Here is an 18979-nt window from a genome sequence, read left to right as displayed (position 1 = left end):
TCCTCTGCCTCAACAGCCCATAGTTGTTTGTGGCCCTGGTGAGTCGGGAGACATTTTTGCTCCTTTTGTGTTCCCTGCAGCCACGGTGGATGAGGATGAGCAGGGCTGGAGGTGGCTCAGCACCTCTGGGATCATTTCCCAGCCCAGGAGGCCTCGGCTGAGCAGAGGAGCTGCCACCTTCCCACTTCCTGGATCAGCCACATGGTTTTTATGGTTCTGATTATCACTTTTTCTCTTTTGGAGAAGGTTTAAGAGAAAGTACTCAGAAAACAGTGTTGGTGCTTGGCAAGGAGATTGCAGAGCCCATCTGTTGCTTCTTACATCGTTAAGCTGCTCCCTGCTTTCCATGCCAGCCTGATTCCTGTTAAATGGAGCCTCACCAGGTCACCTGAGCCAAGCAGCTCCTAAATTAGTTAGGACATTAATCAGGCCCCGTTTGGGTTAGTGCAGGGTGTCTATGCCCTCACCCTCCCCTCCATAAATTAAGCAGGTTTTTATATCTTCAAGGCTTCTCTGGAATCGCGTCCTCCGTGCCCTCCACCCCCTTCCCAGGCACTGGTGACGAGCACACACAGCTTAATTGGTTGGCATGGGAGAGGGCTGACATTAATTGGCTGTGTTTGGCACGCGGGCTCCCCGTGCCTCCCAGGGATCTTATCAATCCCATCTCGCAGAGCAGCAGCTCCCGAGCACGGCTGCCAGGGAGATGGGGCTGATTCCTCGCTGCTGCTGATGGAAATTTGGGTTGGCTCTGGCAGCCCTTTGGCTGCGGAAGAGCAGCTTGACAGCCCAGCTGGCAACGCCCGCAGCGACTGCGGGAGGGATCCGCGGGCATCGGCTCCTGGTGGGACGGGATGGGATGGGACGGGACGGGATGGGTGGCAGAGGACATCGTGCTCGTGGGACATCACACCTGAGTCAGGAGCATCGGGAACCCCGTGATGCTGCTCCTGGAAGGAGAAGGTGGGTGTAGATACCCCACCAATCTCGTGGGTGGTTGAGGCCCCTTGTCACCCTCGTTTCTGTGTTTGTGGCAGCTGGTGGGAAGGGCAGGGGTGGCCCAGCTGCCAGAGGGGACAGTTCCCCTCTTCCCCTCCATGAGCTGTGCCCCTGTGGCAGCTCCCACTGCTCTGCAGGGCAGGGGCTCAGTGAGCAACTTTCTCCTGCCTTCGGCTTCCCCCGTGAGCCCTTCCTGGGGGTGCAGCCCAGTTTTGGTTAAGTCCATCCTGTACTCCCACATGTCAGAAAGTGAGTTATAAACTCCCATTTTTGGAGCTGTGGATTTGTGTAGAGGTGCAAGTGTTTGTCTCTGATAAGTTTCAATAGCCAGTTAACTCATTTTAAGGGAAAAATTTGGTAGTTCCTGGACCTGGTTGTTTTCACATCCCTCCTTTTATCTGAGTAATTTTTAATTCATCTTCATAATTAACTAGGAAAGGCAGCAGCTGTTCCCCCTCTCTAAACAATCCCTGCACCATCAGGGAGCAGTGCTTGTGTTGGGATGAGCAGGAGGTTTCTGGTAGTGTTAACAATAAAAAAATAATTTGATGCCTTTTTATGACCTGGTTATGACTCTCTGCCTTCCCTGTGTTTATTTAATTGGGGCCAAAATGGCCCCACATCTGTCCCTGGTGCCATCAATGACACTGTACCGGTATCGGTGTCTGCATTCGATGGGGTTTGGAGAACTTGAGTGGGATTGCAAAGCCAGAGGATAACCCAGTGAGGGCTCAGGGAGAGGCTCTAACGTGGATTTGCTGTTTGGGCACGTTTTTCCATTGCTAATTTCCATTGATCACCCCTGGAAGTGGTGGAGATTCATCCAAATGTGCTAAATCTTCCTCTACATTTTTTAAATTGAACTCGTAATTTATTAAAATATTTTAGGCTGAAAATGAAAAAGTCAGCAAAAAAAAGGAAAAGAAAAAGAACAGGGTCACCTCAGCCTGCAGCTCCTGCGGTTCCCCGTGTGGAGCTGCCCCTTCCCTGCGCTGGTGCCCAGGACAAGCACCTTCCTGCCCCTTCCCCAGTCACAGCCAGGGAAACGGAGGCAATTTGGAACAAAGCCCTCAACAGCCTGAAGAGGGGACGATAATTCGACTTTTCACACCTTTTTGTGTGAAGGGAGAGAGAAAGGGGCTCTTGATGGCTCCTAAACGCTGTCGCGTGGCCTTGCCCTTCCTTGAAGCAGAGAGGCAGAGGGATGGTAGGAATGCCCAGCCGGGGGCAAAGGCTCAAGCAAGGCTGGACTTTGTGCTTGCACACCAAAGGTGAAGGAATGTGGGACGTGCCCTGGCAGTGGAGGTTGCCGGGGGATCGCAGGAGAAGTTTCAATTGGTCCTTCAGCATGGTGGGCGCAGGTCTGTGAGGGTGGCACCTGTCTGCTCATGGCCAGGACAGGTGAGTGCCAGCAAAGTCCTTCTCTCTGCTCTGTCACCTCGTGTCAGCACTGATTTCTTGGATACTCCATCCCTGGGAGTGTCCCAGGCCAGGCTGGACAGGGCTTGGAGCAGCCTGGGCTGGTGGGAGGTGTCCCTACCCATGGCAGAGGGTGGCACTGGGTGGGATTTAAGGTCCCTTCCAACCCAAACCAGCCTGTGATTAATTCTGTGGTTCTTGCCATTAAGCCCCAAACCTTTGCTGCCAAAGGGAGGCTGAGCTCACAAGGATGTAACATATCCAGGAGGGAATGGAGCCCCCGTCCTGCCCTTGCCCTCGTACCAGCCGGGCTGGCCCTGCTCCCTGCAGGGCTCAGCGAGGCAGGGGGGGCTCCCTGGGCTCCTGGCCCTGCCTCTTGCTCAGAGGGAAGCAGTGGAAAATGGTTTTTCTGCAGTGCCAATGGAATACAGACAGACCAACAGCTTCAGACGCTCAGGGGCTGCACTGGGACTTTGCATCACACAGGTTTGCCCCCTGAGAATGGCAGTTTTGGGTGAGCCCTTCCTGCATTGCTGCACACACAGTGCTCAGCTCAGTTTTATTATAAAAATGGAATATATTTATTCCTTCTTAATGCAGTTTCTGACCTGTGCCCTAAATTGCAATGTGATAGAAAATACAGACTCTGACTGGTTCTACTTACTACTCATTTTTCCCATCAGATACTCGCTGTTAAACCACTCTGCTGTTGCAATGTGGGCACATTATTGCAGACAAGTGACGGGGCCTGAGCCTTCCAAACGTGTGGCTAATGAGGAATGAAACTGGTTCCCAACAGGAGAGCTGAAGGCTCGAGGTGGGAGTTTAATCTGGGGGAAGAAGAGATTCCAGAGCGTGTGGCCAGAGTCTGTGTCCAGGGTGTGACTGACTGTATCCATCTGACATAGAGGTGGACAATTCTTTTCTTTTACAAATGTTTATAATATTCCCAGTTCTCTCTGGGAATGGCAGTGCTTTCCTGTCACAGCCCTCAGCAGGTGAGTGCAGGGAATCGACTGCCCAGCGGAAGGCAAAGGCTCTGCTGATGTTTGAGTCGAGTTCATTGATTTTGTGAACAAAGTTATCCAAGTGGCCTATTTTGTGAAAGACTCACACTGATCCAGAGGGGGGAAAAAAACAGAGCAGAGGGCAAAACTCTCCCTGTCTCTCCTCTTGTGCAATGAGGTTTTGATTCTGAGCCTGGCTGATGTGGGGCCATGTGCATGGGCTCCAGCACTCCCACTCCTCAGCTCCTGGGCTTAATTGCACTTCCACTGGCAACCCCAGCAGTGCCTGCATGTGTTTCAAATGAACTCCCCACTGCAGGCTGGTTTTGCTGAGCACCTTGGTGTGATTGGTTATTAAACCCTTTTCAGCCCAGGGAGAATTATCCCTGTTTTCCTGCGTGTTCCTCCCTCCTTCGCCTCGCTCTGCCTTTTGCATTTCCTAATATTCCCTCAGCTCCTTATCTCTTGCAAAAGCCCCTCCTGGAGCCATTTGTCCCTTCCCTTGATGAAATCCACGCCTTTGGGGAGACCAGCTGGCTTTTCCCACTGAACAGGATGGTCCTGGGGCTGCAGCAGCTCTGCCCAGCTTTTAGGGGCTTTTGGGGAATAAAGGAGGAGTCAAGGAAAGGAGAAAAAGAGACGAGGAGAGCAAAGGAGGGCGAAGTGAGCCCAGTGGTAAATCCATCCCTGAAGCTGCAGCACAGGCAGGAAATGATCTCTTAACACTGTGCACCTGCATCCCGGGAAGAGCATCCAAAAGGGGCCCAAGCCGGCGGCAGGATCTGCAGGAATGGCGCTCCCGACTCCAACTACTGGGAGTTTTAAGACTCCTTGGCCAGCTTCAATCCTCACTTGGCTTCTGGTTCCTGCCTCCCTGTGCCTCTGCCAGATGTGCTCTCCCTTTCCCTCATCCTGCAGTAAATGAAGCCGGTGCCGTTGGAAAGTATCAAAGGGGCAGCCCTGGGAGCTGGAGCTGGGGCCAGGGCCGTGCCGGGAGCCTGGAATGCTGCGAGGCTGAGATGCTGCAGCACTTTGGTGCCCTGCACAAAAGCACCCACGGTTTAGAGCCCAGAGCAAGGCTGGCACTTGGAGAGAATGATGCTGCTGAGGAGCTTTTAGCACCCAAATCCAGCCTGGATCCCTCACACCTGGGATCTCACAGCTCTCCAGCTCTCCTATGCCGAAATTCCTCCTCAGGAAGAAATAAATGTGCAGAGAGATGAAAAATGCTTATCCAAAGGCTGGGATGGGACACCCAGCACTGGCATGGAGCCTCCTCGGCTTAACCCACACAGCAACAGGGAATAAGAGGCTGAGAGGAGCTCCAACAGGCCCCAAAGCAGAAGGAAAATATCCTGCCCCTCCAGGATCCGGTCGGGCAGCCGAGAGGAGGGGTGGGATCCGCGTCCCTGCTCCCATTAACCCCCAGAGGAGGCTGACGCGTCCGGCCCAGGTGCCACCCGAAGCGCAGGTTGTTCCAGGTCGGCTGGCTCAGGAGTGACACAAATTAGAGCTTCCCTCAAGATCTGGTGCCGAGGGTTTTCCCCGACCTGGGAGGATTTGATGTGACTTGAAAAGCTGGAGAGCTGCAAAATCCCCATGGAAAGGCGATCCCCAGTAAAGCAGACTCGCCCATCCCGGGGCAAAGACTTCCTTCCAAGCACAGCTTTTCCAGGGGATTTCCCTTTTCCCAGCACAGGCAGTGTCCCCACAAGCAGGTCCTGACTGATGAGCACACCTTGCCCCCACCTCAAGGGATGGAACCACTCGCGAACGGGGTCAGTGCTGTGAGTACACGGTCAGGTCAGCATTCCCAAATTCCCTGTGCTCACCTCCCCACCCTCCAGATGAGAAGGAAGAAAGGGGTCAGAGCGTCTTTGGCAGTGGAGACCTAAAGCTTGGAAAAGGCTGAAAGCAATTGCCTGCAGCTGCTGCAGCAGCAGCGAGAGCCCGAGCCGTGGCAGGGCTGTTCGGATTCCAGCGGGATGGGAGAGGCGCTTTCTTTCTCCAGGCTCGCTTGCCCTGCCCGCGGGGGGTCATAACAAGACGATTGTGGGATTTAAGTCCATGATGGTGGGATTAGGCGTTCCTCGGGGCCGGGACTGCTCCGCATTCTTTCCCCCTGATTTGCCACTCTCCTTCCCCCGACGAGAAACCAGCTCAGCTCAGCTCCCTTCCAGCTCCGGCGCTGGGAGTTTCCAGCCCAGCCTCAGCCCCGCGTCCTTCCGAGCGAATGTGCCTTGATTTAATGCTTTGATTTGAAAGTTATTTTTTACAATAAGAGAAAGATGGTTCATGCCAAAAAAAGCAGTTTCATAAAATGCTGAACATGACTTGCATTCTGTAATTGCAAACCTGAGAGACTTGGGGTAATTGACATTTTGGATGTATTGCAGAGTATCGTATTTAATCTTGAAAAGCAGGTTCCAGGCAAAGGAGGCAACTGCCAAGCCAAACTCAGACTCCTCGCCGGGCTCCTTCCATAACTCATTTTCGAATCTATCCAGCACAGTCCTGAACCTAAATGTTTACATTTTTGATTTACTAAGATAACATTCCTGGGTCACCGAAACTCTTTGTCAGGGAAGGGCTCGAGGAGACAGCGGGAATTAGTGATGCAGGACGTGTGAGAGGTGCTGGCACTTCCCAGAGTCTCAGATCACAGAACCATTTATGGAAAAGACATCCAGGTCATGGAGTCCAAGCTGTGCCCCATCCCCACCTTGTCACCCAGCCCAGGGCACTGAGTGCCACATCCAGTCGTTCCTCGAACACCTCCAGGGAAAGGGACTCCATCACCTCCCAGGGCAGCCTGTTCTAAGAGCTTCACCTTTTCTGTGAAGAGCTTCCCAGCACTCCAGGGAGAATTGTGTCCGTATCCCATGACCCAGGGGATGGCAGTGAGGTTTTGCCAACCCCCCATAGGTCCTGATCCTGTTTGGGGGATGGAAAGGTAAGTGTGTATCCCATTTTAAAGAGGTGGAGCTGAACGGTGGAGACTGTGGTGGGCTCAGTGCAACACACTCGGCGCTGCTGAGGGCTCCACTCACGAGTGAGTGAAATTCCATGAAAGTGGGGCCAAACATCTATGAGATTGCCCAGGAGTGTGACTCAGTGCCTGTGGATTTCTGTCCGTGCCTGACTCCGTGTGTGTGTAACTCTATAACCGCGTGGGCTGTGGCCGAGGCGCAGCAAACCCGACGGAAGCGGCAGCGAAACTTCCCAGCGACCCCAGGGCTTCTCCTTTCCCTTTGTCTACAAACACAGCTCCTGTAACGTATCTGCCCTGCATTATCGTAGTTTACAGCCCGGCTATAAACATTTGCTTCTGTTTGAAATACAACAAATATCAGCGGAAATCTGTTCCCTGCTTTCTGCGTCCCGGTAAAGGATCCCAGGGAAGGGTTTCCAGTCCAGCCCCCTCCTTGCAAACGGAGTGTTTACATTGCTGCAGATTTCGGTGGAGCAAACACTCGTTTACAGCCGTGTAAATGAAAAGAAAGCAGAAAACCCAGGAATGTCAGAGGGAATTACAGCCCCTGACCATGGAAATGAAGACACAGCCTTGGCCCTGCAGCTCTGAAAAGCACTGGCTGAGCTACTCTTGTGTTGGAATGAATTTTGTCTCAGTGACTCGCACTGGACAGGGCCAGAGGTTTGAACTGATCTTCTTAAAGTTGTCTTAGAAGAGCTGCAGGGTCAGGAGTGGCTTCTCAAAACCAACAGCATCGTGCCAGGCTTGACACATTTATTGTGGCTGCCCCCAGGATTCAGCCAGGATTAGGATGGTGTTGGAACTGGTGCTGTGTGCTGGAAATAATAGAATCACACGATGGTTTGGGTTGGAAGCAACTTTAAACTCACCCAGTTCCACCCCCTGTCATGGCAGAAACATCTTGCACTATCCCACGTTGCTCCAAGGCCCATCCAAACTGGCCTTGGACACTTCCAGAGGTGGGGCAGCCACAGCTTCTCTGGACACCTGTGCCAGGGCCTGCCCACCCTCAGTTTAAGACCTTTGCCAGGGACACGTGGGGAGAAGAAACTCCCCTTTCCCTCTTCTGGGCTGGGTTTTCCAGCAGTGCTTCCAGCCCAGTGTGGGGATGATTCAGAGGTCAAGGCTGGCATGGCTGGGAAGGGATGATTATTTGTCCAGCTGCACATCTTTATTCATACCGTGCCCATTGATGTTCCCATTTTGCATATTCCATTGTGGAAGTGGGATGGGGAGGAGGGACTGGGGAGTGGGGGGAGTGATGGCCACGTCTCAGGGCGTTGGGCTGCTCCTTTCCCTCGGTGGTGGCAGCAGGAGCTCGTGGCTGTCGGGATGTTCACATCTGGTCCCGATTTGTGGACAATGGAGCACCAGCCCCTCGCTGCACAGGACGAGCTGTGACAACTTGACAGCCTGCCCAGGAATTCCGACCAGCCCATTCCTATCCACAGCCATCAGCACTGGCTGAGCCAACACTGCAAGCAGGGAGGAGAATCCTGATTTCAAAGGGAGGGCAATAAAAGAAGAGATGCCTATTTTGTTGGAATTTGGGATAAGTGGCATTAGAGCCTCCCTTCATCTGGGGAGAGGAGTGTTTGGGAGAAGCAGTGCAGGAGTTGGGAGGCCTTAAAGCAGGGCAGGGGGCTGGTTTCAGATGTTCCCTGCCCTCTGCTCCTGGATAGTCCTTAAATCTTTCCTCACCCCTAAAGCAGCCAGAGCATGGCAGGCAGCTCTGTCCAAGCCTTCTCCCTGCCCACAGCCAGGGAGGCAGCGAGGGGCTCTCCTCCTCCTCTTCTTCCTCCTCCTCCTCTTCTTCCTCCTCCTCCTCTTCTTCCTCCTCCTCCTCTTCCTCCTCCTCCTCTTCCTCCTCCTCCTCTTCTTCCTCCTCCTCTTCTTCCTCCTCCTCTTCTTCCTCCTCCTCCTCTTCCTCCTCCTCTTCTTCCTCCTCCTCTTCTTCCTCCTCCTCTTCTTCCTCCTTCTTCCTCCTCCTCCTCTGGTGCCCTCTCTCAGGCCTTTGCTCTCTGAGGCTGAAGATCTTCTTGGGTATCCAGGGTCCCGCAATGGGAGGGATGAAGGCAAAAGGGACTTCAGCCTCTCCAGCTCATTCTGGAAGAAAATCTCTGCTCCTGCTCTCAAGTGTCCTGCAGGACAACTTTCTTCATGTATCCATCCCAACCCCATCCCCATCCCCATCCCATCCCATCCCATCCCATCCCATCCCGTCCCGTCCCGTCCCGTCCCGTCCCGTCCCGTCCCATCCCATCCCATCCGCTGTGCTCTCTTCCTGCAGCAGGTGAGAAGCTCCTGAGGTTTGTCTGTGACTCCTCAACCCCTCTTTGGCTCAGGACATCTGCCCCAACCTCCACTGTGTGCTGCTTGCCCCTTCCCCTTCCAGACCAGCCTGTTGAAGGTCAGCAGAGGCCTGGAGGAGGATGAGGGTGGTCTCCCTCCTCCCCGAGGGTGTCCCCAGCTGCCCTCCCGCAGCGCTCCCGGCATCGCTTCACCTCCCTCGGCACAGGGAGGGGTGTAAGTAGATCTGAGCCAGCCTGACAAAATACAAGGCACCTAAATTGCATTACCTGGCACTCCAGCTCGGGATCTGACCTTGGGGATTAATTAGATAAACAACCATCTTGTACAGTACCTTATATAAATGTACAAGCAAGGCACCATTAAGGATTTTGCTGTCACTAACCTAAGCCCTTAGTGATTTAATTAGACAATTACAGGGTGCTTGGGAATGCTCTCGTAGTAACCAGAGATATTAACACCATTTGTATTTATATTTAATGGCATTGCAGAAGGGATTTTAATTATTCTTTCTTGTCTTTAAACTTTGAAAGAGGAAATTCTTCCCTGACTTCAGCAGCCTCTGGCAGGTGGTGTGACAAATATTTTGTCCCAGGGCCAGAACCCTTTTCCATTGTTCCTGGGCAAGTGGGTTGTTCCCGAGATGGCACAGAGTCTCCTGACCCCGCAGGAGGAGCAGGAACCAGCCCTGCCCGGCTGGCACCTGAGCAGGGTGAGGAACAATGTCCCCCTCAGTGACAGCTGAGCAGACAGAAGGTTTGGGTGGTGATGTTTAGGATGGTAGAATCAATGGTAGCTTCAATAACTGTGCGAGCAGGAGTGACCAGAATAGTCCCTGATCCTTGGCATGCTGTAAAGAGCAGGATGTTTATTGGCACAGGAGGGGAGGTGTTTGATGGAGGAGCAAAACAAGCCCCATCTTCGCTCTGGTCCTTTGTAGCCTCTGAAGCCCCAGGGGCTGTGCAGAGGCTCAGTAATACCAAACAAAATCTGGTGAGTGGGGAGAGCCTTCAGCTCCTTTCAGCTGCAGCCTCATTTAGGATACGAGCTGGAATTCCCTGCAGGAGGACAGGCTTTGTCTCAGCCCCAGGCAGCTCCCAGCCCCCTCCTCACCAACACCAGCACCTTTGCCTCCCAAAGATGCCATCCTTGCAATCTCTCTGCCAATAATTGTGTTTTCACTGTATTACAGCCCCAGTAATACAATTAAGCCTAAATAATATAGATGAAGTGGAGAGTAATTTGATTTGCCAACTAATATTTGAGTCAAGTGGGTTTTTTCCCTGTTTTCATGAATCTGCTGTTGAATAATCCCACAGCCATTCCCCTCTCCCTGTCCTTCAATGAAACGTGGACACAGAGGAATGATTCATCAAAGGGGATGGATCCAGACTTTGAAAAACAAGGATGTTTGTGTTGGTTTATGCATGGAAGGGGTGGGATCCTCTTGGGAACTTTACGAGGCAGTGAAAGGGATTGTCTTGGATAATCAAAGCCAATGAGGGAAAGTGGGGTCAATGATCCATTCAACAAAACCATAAGGCAAATGATACACTGAGCAGTTTCTGAACATGGTGATGTGACAAGAGGCTGCTGCCAGGAGCCATCTGGCCAGAGGAGAGAGGGGAGCACCAGCCTGTGACACGGGCACCTTGGGGACAGGTGCCTTCACACACCTGGGGCCTCCAGACACGGCACATCCCCTGCCTGGGGCCTCCTCCACAGGCAGGCACTGGATCAGCTGGGACAGGCACTGCTGCCTCTAAAGGGATGAAAAACCTCTGGAACATCAAGTGGAGATGTTCATGTGTGACCTGCTCTTGCAGGAGCTGATTGACTGGAGATGGTTTGGGGAGCTGCTACAGAAGGATGTTGCACAGAGTTACTTGGGGTCAGGGCTTTGGCACATTTTGTTGCTCTTTTCCATTTGCAAAGGGCAAAAATATGAGAGCAGAGCTCAAACAACCTGTGTAAACAAGAAATAAGAAAGGAAAAACAAAACTGCAGGGAACAGCTTCCTCCCGTGTGCTTTTCTCTGCCCTTTTTAGGCAAATCTGCTGCTTGCCCTCAGCACCTCCCACCTCCCCCTAAGTCCCAGCGAGCCAGGAACCAGTTCATGCTCAGGCTGCACCTGGGGATGATCCGATTTCCAGGGATATGAGAGATCTCTCCATAAAAGCAACTGAAGCAGTGGGCAGGCTGTGCCAGCCCTGCAGGGAGCTGTTGTGGGATATTTTGCAAATCCTTGTTATTCCTTGTTTACTAAAAGATGCTGAGGTTTGGGTTTTAAGAAAAACCCCAAAAGTGTATGGCTTTGGGAGGTTGTCCCAAGTTTAGAGCCCAACCTGCCCTGAGCAATGACTGTTACCCCGTTTATTTGGAAGGGCTAATGCTGGTCCAGGCTGATGCTGTCCCAGGCCAGGTTCCTGCCCCCATCCCAGGCAGAGGCTGGGAGGGAGCTGAGGCAGCAGTTGGGGTTAGGTGATGGCAGAAGAAATGTTTAATTCCAAGTGCTCTCCAGGCTGTGAGACAAGGGAGGAAATTGGGAAAATAATCTCTTTCATGTGGGTTTTGGTCCTTGTTACAAGGAGTCAGACTGGGATTAACTGTCCCATTGGAGAAGGGCCATGGGATCAGCCTTGCTGGGTTCCTGAGCTCTCCTGACAGGGGGCCTGGCTGGAGCCAGATGGGGGTGGGCAGGGAGGAGGGGGTGCCCGGGGGGGTCCCAGTGCCCCCAGTGGCCCCAGTGTGTGAGCAGGCAGTGCTCCCTCAGCCAGGCTGCTTTTCCATGAGCTCAGCTGGACCCAGAGCTTTGGGAATGCTGCAAAAGTGGCTGCAGCCCCTCTGCTGAGGGGGCCACAGGCACTGCTGGGACCACCAAGAGCCCTGAGGGCTCTGGTTTGGAGAGCCCCATGTCCCTCTGCCATGGGAGTGGTGTCCCCATGCCCAGTTCATCCTACCAGGAGGAAATCCCAGGGGCTGCACAGGCACAGTTCAGGGGGAGCTTGTCCCCAAGGGAGATGGATGCAGCCACCTTGCTCAGGAGGACAGAGGCTCCTTGGAGGACAATAGTTCCCTGTTCATGGCAGGGGAGTTGGAATGAGGTAATCCTTAAGGTCCCTTCCAACCCCAGCCATTCCATGATTCTCTGAGTCCATGACAAGGAAGCTCAGCTGTGCATGGATGGGCTGAGGGGTGCAGGGGGCTCGGAGCAAAGGGAAGGGCTCCAGCCAGTGCTGTTCACTGATGGAGGTGCACGTGAGGGTGGTGATGTCCACATGAACATCTGCCTGGGATTCCAAGTGGAGCTGAGGGCCCTTCTGTCACTTGGGCTCAGCTGAAAAATGATGTGTGTGTCCCCTCCATCCACCCATAGCTGTGAAATACCCACAGCAGTGTGGGGAGAGAATGAAATCCAAGCCCAAGGAGGGATGGGGAGGCTCTGCAGCAGGATGTTCACTCCTGCCTGAGGTGGAGAGTGTGCACAGCTCTCCAGAGAGTCCAATCCACTGCTACAGAGACAAAGGGTGTCCAACACCGGGCTCAGATGATGGATGGTGAAGAGAATGAGGAGGAAAGGCTGAAATGAGCAGTGGTGAAATGAACAGTTTCATCTACTCAGGACACGGTGCCAAGGCACAGAGCTCCTGGTTTGCACTTGGCATCGGTGCCGACGCTGGAACCTGAGCTCCTGCCGAGAGTCCCAGCTCTGGCTGTGACTTGGGGGGGCTCTGCCACGGGTGCTCAGGGGGCTCTGGAGTGTTGGCTGACAAAGTGCCCATCTGAGCACAGGCTGGTCCTGCCGAACAGCTCCAGCAGCTCCGTGTTCAGCCTGTTCCTGGAAGCGCTGGGAGCACACACTGCCTGAGATGGCTGTGCTGGGACTGCAGTTCTGCACAGCCAGGAACTGGCTGCTTTTATGTACACATGATATCAATTCTCCCTTCTCCCTCCGGGCTGGAGCTGTTCTCTTCTTCCCAGCCCAACTGCTTGTGGTGTTTTGCAGTTGGCTGGTGGCCTGAGGTCTCAGCTGCCCACCCCAATTCTCACCTGTGGAGCCCTTCCAAGCCAGGCTTGGATGGTTTTTCCAAAGGAGCAGAGCCCTGGGGCCCTGCAGCTGGGGCCCATCTACCAACAGCCATAGGGGCCAGCTCTGCCAGCTGGGGACATCAGGAAGCCTCATTGCTGTCCTGCAGCAGCCTCAGGGTGAGCAGGGGAGGGTGGGGGGTTGTGGAACAGCACAGTGCAGGGGAGTCATGGAGCTCCCCAGGGCCCACTGGGATGGTTAAAGGAGCCAGATCCCCTGGTCCTCTCCCATGTGCACAGCCAAGCATCTGCATGGCTCCCCAGCCCTGGAACCTCTTGTGTGGGAGCTGCAGGGAAGGCTGGAGAGGGATGATGGAGCTGCACTCCAAGCAGAGACTGGAGGCACCAGCAGGTTTTGCCTCCCCATGAAGGGCTGTCCTCCTGCCAGGAACAAACCTCTCCCTCCATGGCAGCTGCTGTCCCTTCCATCTTCCTCTTGGCAGCTAAGTTGTTAATAAGCTTCCTTTTGCTCTAAGTCCATCTAAATTACTATTTTAAAACAACTACAGATGTGCTAAATTGGCTCAGCATAATAGGATGAGATGGAGAATAAAGGTTCCCCCAGTGGGCTGTCGCCAGCACAGGTAATTTATTACCTGGGTGGCTAATTATACGCTTCTCAGCTTTCTAGGGTGAAAACATCTTGATATTTCCTAGTTAAGGAGCCCTGACACAAGTGAAATGACCAGACATGTGAATAGGAAACACGGTGATTAAGTACCTGAGAGATGAAGAATGCGAAGGAAAAGGCATTCTGCAGCCAGAAAAAATGAACTGTGTGATTTCCCCCAGCACCTTGGGAGAGCAGGGAAGGGCTGGACCCTCCAAACGCCGGCCAACTCAGGCACTTTCTGCAGGAAAACTGCAGCTAACTGAATTCCAAGCTGGGGAAAAAAATTACCTCCTGTAAACTAGAGAGGAGAAACAGCTTCATGAGTTCTGCATATGCGCCCGTGAGCTTTGGGGGCTGGTGGGAAGGAGAAAGCCTGGAATCCTCCCTTCTGCTCTGCATCCATCTGGCCCTGCAGCCCCCCAGCCTTGCTGATGGATGATGGTCCCCCCCAGGCAAGCAGGGATGAGAAGCTCAGGATGAGAAGCTCAGGGATGAGAACGCCGGGACGAGAAGCTCCCCCATGGCCACCAACCCAGGACACCCCCAGCAGCTCCTCACCACCCTCAGGAATCACTTTCTCCAGCGCGTTCCAAGCGGTGCAGGTAAGAGACACAAATCCATTATCCCCTCGTTAGGTGTTTGATGACAGAAAGTAATGTTTGCTTAGTTAATGTGTTTGAGACAAAGTATCTTATAAAATACACCCTCTGTGAATGCGCCAAATGGGTCAATTTTCACAGTACTTAAAATCTATGGCCTGAGGCAAATCCCACCCAGAGGAAGGTGCCTGGTGGGACTGGCTGTGTCAGCAGCCGCTGGCCACGGAAGGGCCAAACAAAACTTTGGGGCAGAGTTTCTTTTTGCCTGGACAAGCTGGGGAGGTTGGATTGGGCTGGCTGGGCTGGGGGTCACAGCCTGCTGGGTGGCCTGTCCCTCACAGGCTGCTCGTGGTGTGGCTGGTGGTGACCTGACCATGTCCCGTGGCTGGGGAGGGGACTGAGCTCTGCCTGTATCCTGGAGCTCACCCTGCTCTTGGATGTTCCTGTGAGGATATAAAATAATCTCACCTAAAATGAGATCCAGTTTAAGACCTCCGTGTACTGTTTTAGCTCCCAAATCCTCCCTGTCCAGTGGCCAGGATGTACCTGTTTGTACTCGAATGTTTCCCATCCTGTTTGTCCTTGCAAGACCCTCCTGCTCAGTGAAGGCAACTGCCCTGTGGTCACACAGCTCCAAGGGACAGGGGCAGGGGCAGGGGCAGGGGCAGGGGCAGGGGCAGGGACAGGGACAGGAGGACTCTGTGGGTACCTCTTCTGAAAGCCGTGTGAGGCTCACGGAGCTCTCCTCTCTCCTGACTTGTGAACAGCAGCAGGGACAGGGAAGGCACTGCCTGGGAAGAGTCTGCAGGTCACTCCTGGCCCTCTGCACTGGTGGAGCAGCAACACCTGCTGGGTTTTTGTGTTGTCCTCTGTTCCACACCTTGCAGCAGGTCAGGATGGAGCTGGGGGGTGCCTGCTCTGGCACAGCCGAGGGATGGACGCAGCTCCAGCAGTGCCCGGGATGTGGATCACGGAAACATTGTATGGTTTGGGTAGGAAGGGACCTTTCACCACACCAGGCTGCTCCAAGCCCTGTCCAACCTGGCCTTGAACACTTCCAGGGAATTCCAGGATGGGAGCCCAGCTATTGTCACAATGTAACCCTGAAACTCTGACTGAGCATTTCCCAAACATCCCTGGTTTTTCCCTGAGCTTAGAGGCTGTAGTGATCCCGGCTGTCCCTGGTAAGTGTTGTGATAAGAGAGAAGCAGAAAAAGGTGTTTGCGGGTGTGAAAGGGGCCTCGTTCTCACGGATGAAAAGGAGACACGTGTGCGTGTCTTTGGGCTCCGCAGCATCTCCCAAAGCTCGGGGCTTGTGCTTCTTTATCCTCCAACTTCTTCCTTAATGAGAAATTAATTATCCTTGTAGTTCCTGTTTGGGAACTTGTAAACAGGCAGCACTGCCATCGTTCCCCCCACCTGGGCCCGTCCCACCCCCCTCCCTGGAGTCCAAGATAGCTGACAAACCCACTCCAGAACAAAGCGGCGCGGCTCATTCAGAGAATTATCAGGAAGCTGTAGCAGGGCTGAGATAATCGGCCCTAAATAGCAGGCTGATTGCGCTTCCGCCGCTGCTTTCGCAGCTCCCCCCCAGCCTCGGCGAGCCCGAGGGGCTCCCGGACCCCGAGGGTCTGTGGGGAGCGTGTCCTGTGGGGATGCTCCTGGGGGATGCTGCTGCCCCTCCATGACCTTGCACTGGGGAGGTGCTGGCTGTGGTGCCCTGAATGCCACGTCCTCCCTGCCATGTCCTCCTCTCACCTGGGCACCACCTTGCCCCTGGAACACCCTGCACTTGAAGCAGCTCCTGATGGTTTCAAGCCCTGAGAGAGAGGTCAGCTCTGCACCCTTTGCCAAGCGCAGCCTCAGAGGGTTTTGTGGGGGCTATGCCAGGGCTCTGCTGCCTCATCCAATCCCCATCCCTTCTGAGCCTCCTCGGGACCATCCCCAGCCACAGGGCTGGTCCCTGCCAGCAGCCACAGGTCATCTTGGGCGAGGAGGATGGGCCCTGGCTCTGGAGCCTGTGGGTTTGGTCTGCTCCAGCCAAACCAGGCTGCTTTGCCCCCAGACCTCTGTTCTGCCTGGTTTGTGGCACAGCTGGTGCTGTTCAAGGGGTGGCTTTGCAGCTTTAAAGCCAAACTTTGCTGCTGACACACTTTCCCGTTGCAGTTGGTGACCAGCCCAGGAGTTTCCTACCCAGAGGCCAGGTGGATTCTGCAGGGATGAGGTTTGGTGGCAGGGCAAGTCTTCTGATGCAAACGTCAAACCTTCCTCCTCTGCTGCTCAGATGATGGGACTGAAATGGTTTGTTTCATTTCCTCGTGGAGGAAATGTGCTGTTCCAAAAAGGACTTGTAGCTACTTCAGCAGTGACTCATTACTTTGTGTATAAGCTAAACAGTGGAGCATAATCATAAATAAATAAAACTGGCTTCATAAACTGGAAATTAAATACATCCCATCCTTGTTCACAGTGCTCCATGATTCATGCTGCTGCTTCCTCCTTCAGTTTTTATTTTAAACCAGGTTTTGCAGCCTTGTGGCTCTTTGTGCCTTTTGTCCACCCTGTACTTTGATTTGCCCTGTGATACTGCTCGAGGAACGTTGCCTGCCCATGTGTTGGATACGAATAACAAATTCCACCCCTCGTGTTCCTTCTCCTCGTGCTGTGTCCCTCTGGGGCTGGAGGCCGTGACAGGCATGAAGGGGCTGGGCTGGAGGCTGTGGGACATTCTCAGTTCACCAGGTCACCTCCTCCCTCACCATGGAAGGCTGAGAAAATGCTGCCCGGAGCAGGAGCTGGAACCTGTGCTCACACACAGCTGCCAATGCTCTTTGCTGGAAATGCTGGTCCCACCTATTTCTTTTCCCAGCCCCTCTCTTCCCTTGCCCCGGGGGCAGCAAAAGGGTTTGAGCAGCCAAACAATGAGCTGGGTTAGGAACTTGAGTGTAGAACAGAATCACAGAATGGTTTGGGTTGAAAGGGACCTTAAAGACCATCTCATTCCTGAGATGAGCAGGGACACCTTCCACTATCCCAGGTTGCCCCAAGCCCCCTCCAATGTGGCCTTGGACACTGCCAGGGAAGGGGCACCCACAGTTTCTCTGAGCAATGTGTGCCAGTGCCTCACCACCCTCATCAAATCTTATTCAAGATCAGAGCTCATCAAATTTGTTTTTCTTACCAGGATGATTTCCAGCCAGATCAGTTCCTCAGCCTGACTCCCAAGGAACAGTGGGACAAGCAGCTGAGACCACATTGCCTGCACAGTGGATCTGTCACCTGAAGGAGAAGGTGGGGAACTGTCTAAACTCTGGTGCCCATGCCGAGCTGCCCTGGGGTCCCTCCTGCCCTGGGCTCCCTCTTACCCTGGGCTCCCTCCTGCCCTGGGTTCCCTCCTGCCCTGGGCTCCCTCCTGCCCTGGGCTCCCTCCTGCCCTGGGCTCCCTCCTGCCCTGGGGTCCCTCCTGCCCCAGGATCGCTCCTGCCCTGGGCTCCCTCCTGCCCTGGGCTCCCTCCTGCCCTGCTTCACTTACATGTACAGAGAGGTGAGAGGGTGCCTTGTATCCCAGTCACCCCAGTCCTTCTCCTTGACTGGATTAGATGAAAAAAGACATGCCCAGCCTGCCTGCCCTGTCCTGAATTTGGCATTCCAAGTCAAACCTGCCAAGGCTCAGAGACAACAGCCCAAGTGCAGCGTGTTTTGTGCTCACAGCTGTGCCCCATCTGAGCTGTGCAGCAGTGGGGACACCACGGGGGCAGGCCCAGCCTGGCTCCCAGGGCTCCTGCTCCAGAGGAGCAATGGGGATACTTTAGCTCCTAATCCTGCCCCCATCCCTGGCTCCTGGGTGTCTGGCCTGGCTGTGGAGCCCTTGGCTACTGGTGGCTCCAGAGGGCTCCAGGGCCTGGCTGGGGGAGGAGGTCAGCACAGGCATCTGGGGTCACCTTGGGGTTACCCTGCTCCTCATTTAGGCAAGTTAAAATCAGCCTGGCTCCCCCCACCCCTGGGCTGTGAGGAGACAGGGGTAGGGAGGATGGGCCTGAATGAGCTGTGAGCCTTTGGTGCCTTTTTCCATGTGGGATATCCCACTCTGCCACAGGATGGACAGCTTTGGGCTGATGCTGTGAGTCCTGGGAAGAGCAAGGCTGCTTTCCCATAGCCAGTGGTGCCAGGAGCCCCAGGGCATCCCAGGGCATGAGCTGGCAGGGCAGAAAGGGCCCAGGCAGTGAATACAACCCCTCAACATTGCCCACCTACCCTTGTTCTTGTCCTGGATTTGATCACAGATGCCCCATTTAGCAGCAGCAAAGGGAGGCAGAGGGTGCCATAGTCCTGGAGCCCCTTAAATTCAGGTATTTGCTCCTACCTGTGCTATTTCCCATTCCTTACCCTAAACCAACAAGCACTGGGTTAATCTAATCCTTAAAGCTGAGCCTGCTGAGACCAGATCCTCCCAGCAATTTCCACTCTGTCAAGAAAGCTCAGAGACGTTGGTGCCGATGGTCCAAGTCTCCTTGTTGAGTTAAATCCCTGCAGTTGCCTGTTTTGGCAGAGCTCAGCTGCTGGGCCTGCTCCCTGCACAGCCAGGCTGGGACACGTCAAACAGGAACAGTAACTATTTTTCCAGCTGTCTGGAGCTTTCGAACCATAAAACACACACTAGTGTTACACCTCCCCACCTTGCCAAGGAGATGCCAGGGATGCTGGGATTGGAGGTTTTTCTTTTATTTAAAAAATGGTTTTTGAAACTTGGAAGGAATCCCTGCCAGGGGTGGTGCTGCTGCAGGAGCTGCTGTCTGTGGCTGCTGGTGTTCCCCAAGCTGGGTGTCCTGCACAAAGGTAGGACAAGGCCAGGGATACCTTTCCCACCAGCAGCTCCAGCTGGTGGCTCTGTAGGGCCATGAGTCATAGAAACACAGACTGATTTGGGTTGGGAGGGACCTTAAAGCCCATC

At 54.1% G+C, this 18979-nt stretch overlaps 1 long non-coding RNA gene across 2 annotated transcripts; it reads left to right on the top strand.

Annotated features, from left to right (window-relative positions):
* The first annotated feature begins 878 nt into the window (after nucleotides 1-878).
* Nucleotides 879-17291, top strand: LOC139678478 (uncharacterized). 2 transcript variants are annotated; one of them, XR_011699032.1, is made up of 3 exons: nucleotides 879-963; nucleotides 13440-14031; nucleotides 17213-17291. It is a non-coding gene; the product is annotated as an uncharacterized lncRNA (long non-coding RNA). The 2 variants fall into 2 exon arrangements; XR_011699033.1 differs by lacking the exon at nucleotides 879-963 and adding an exon at nucleotides 2321-2400.
* The last annotated feature ends 1688 nt before the right edge of the window (nucleotides 17292-18979 follow it).

Source organism: Pithys albifrons, chromosome 14 (assembly GCF_047495875.1).
Source record: "Pithys albifrons albifrons isolate INPA30051 chromosome 14, PitAlb_v1, whole genome shotgun sequence".
Lineage (NCBI taxonomy): Eukaryota > Metazoa > Chordata > Aves > Passeriformes > Thamnophilidae > Pithys > Pithys albifrons.
Note: the sequence above shows the minus strand (reverse complement) of the source record. Positions and strands in the feature narration are given on the sequence as shown.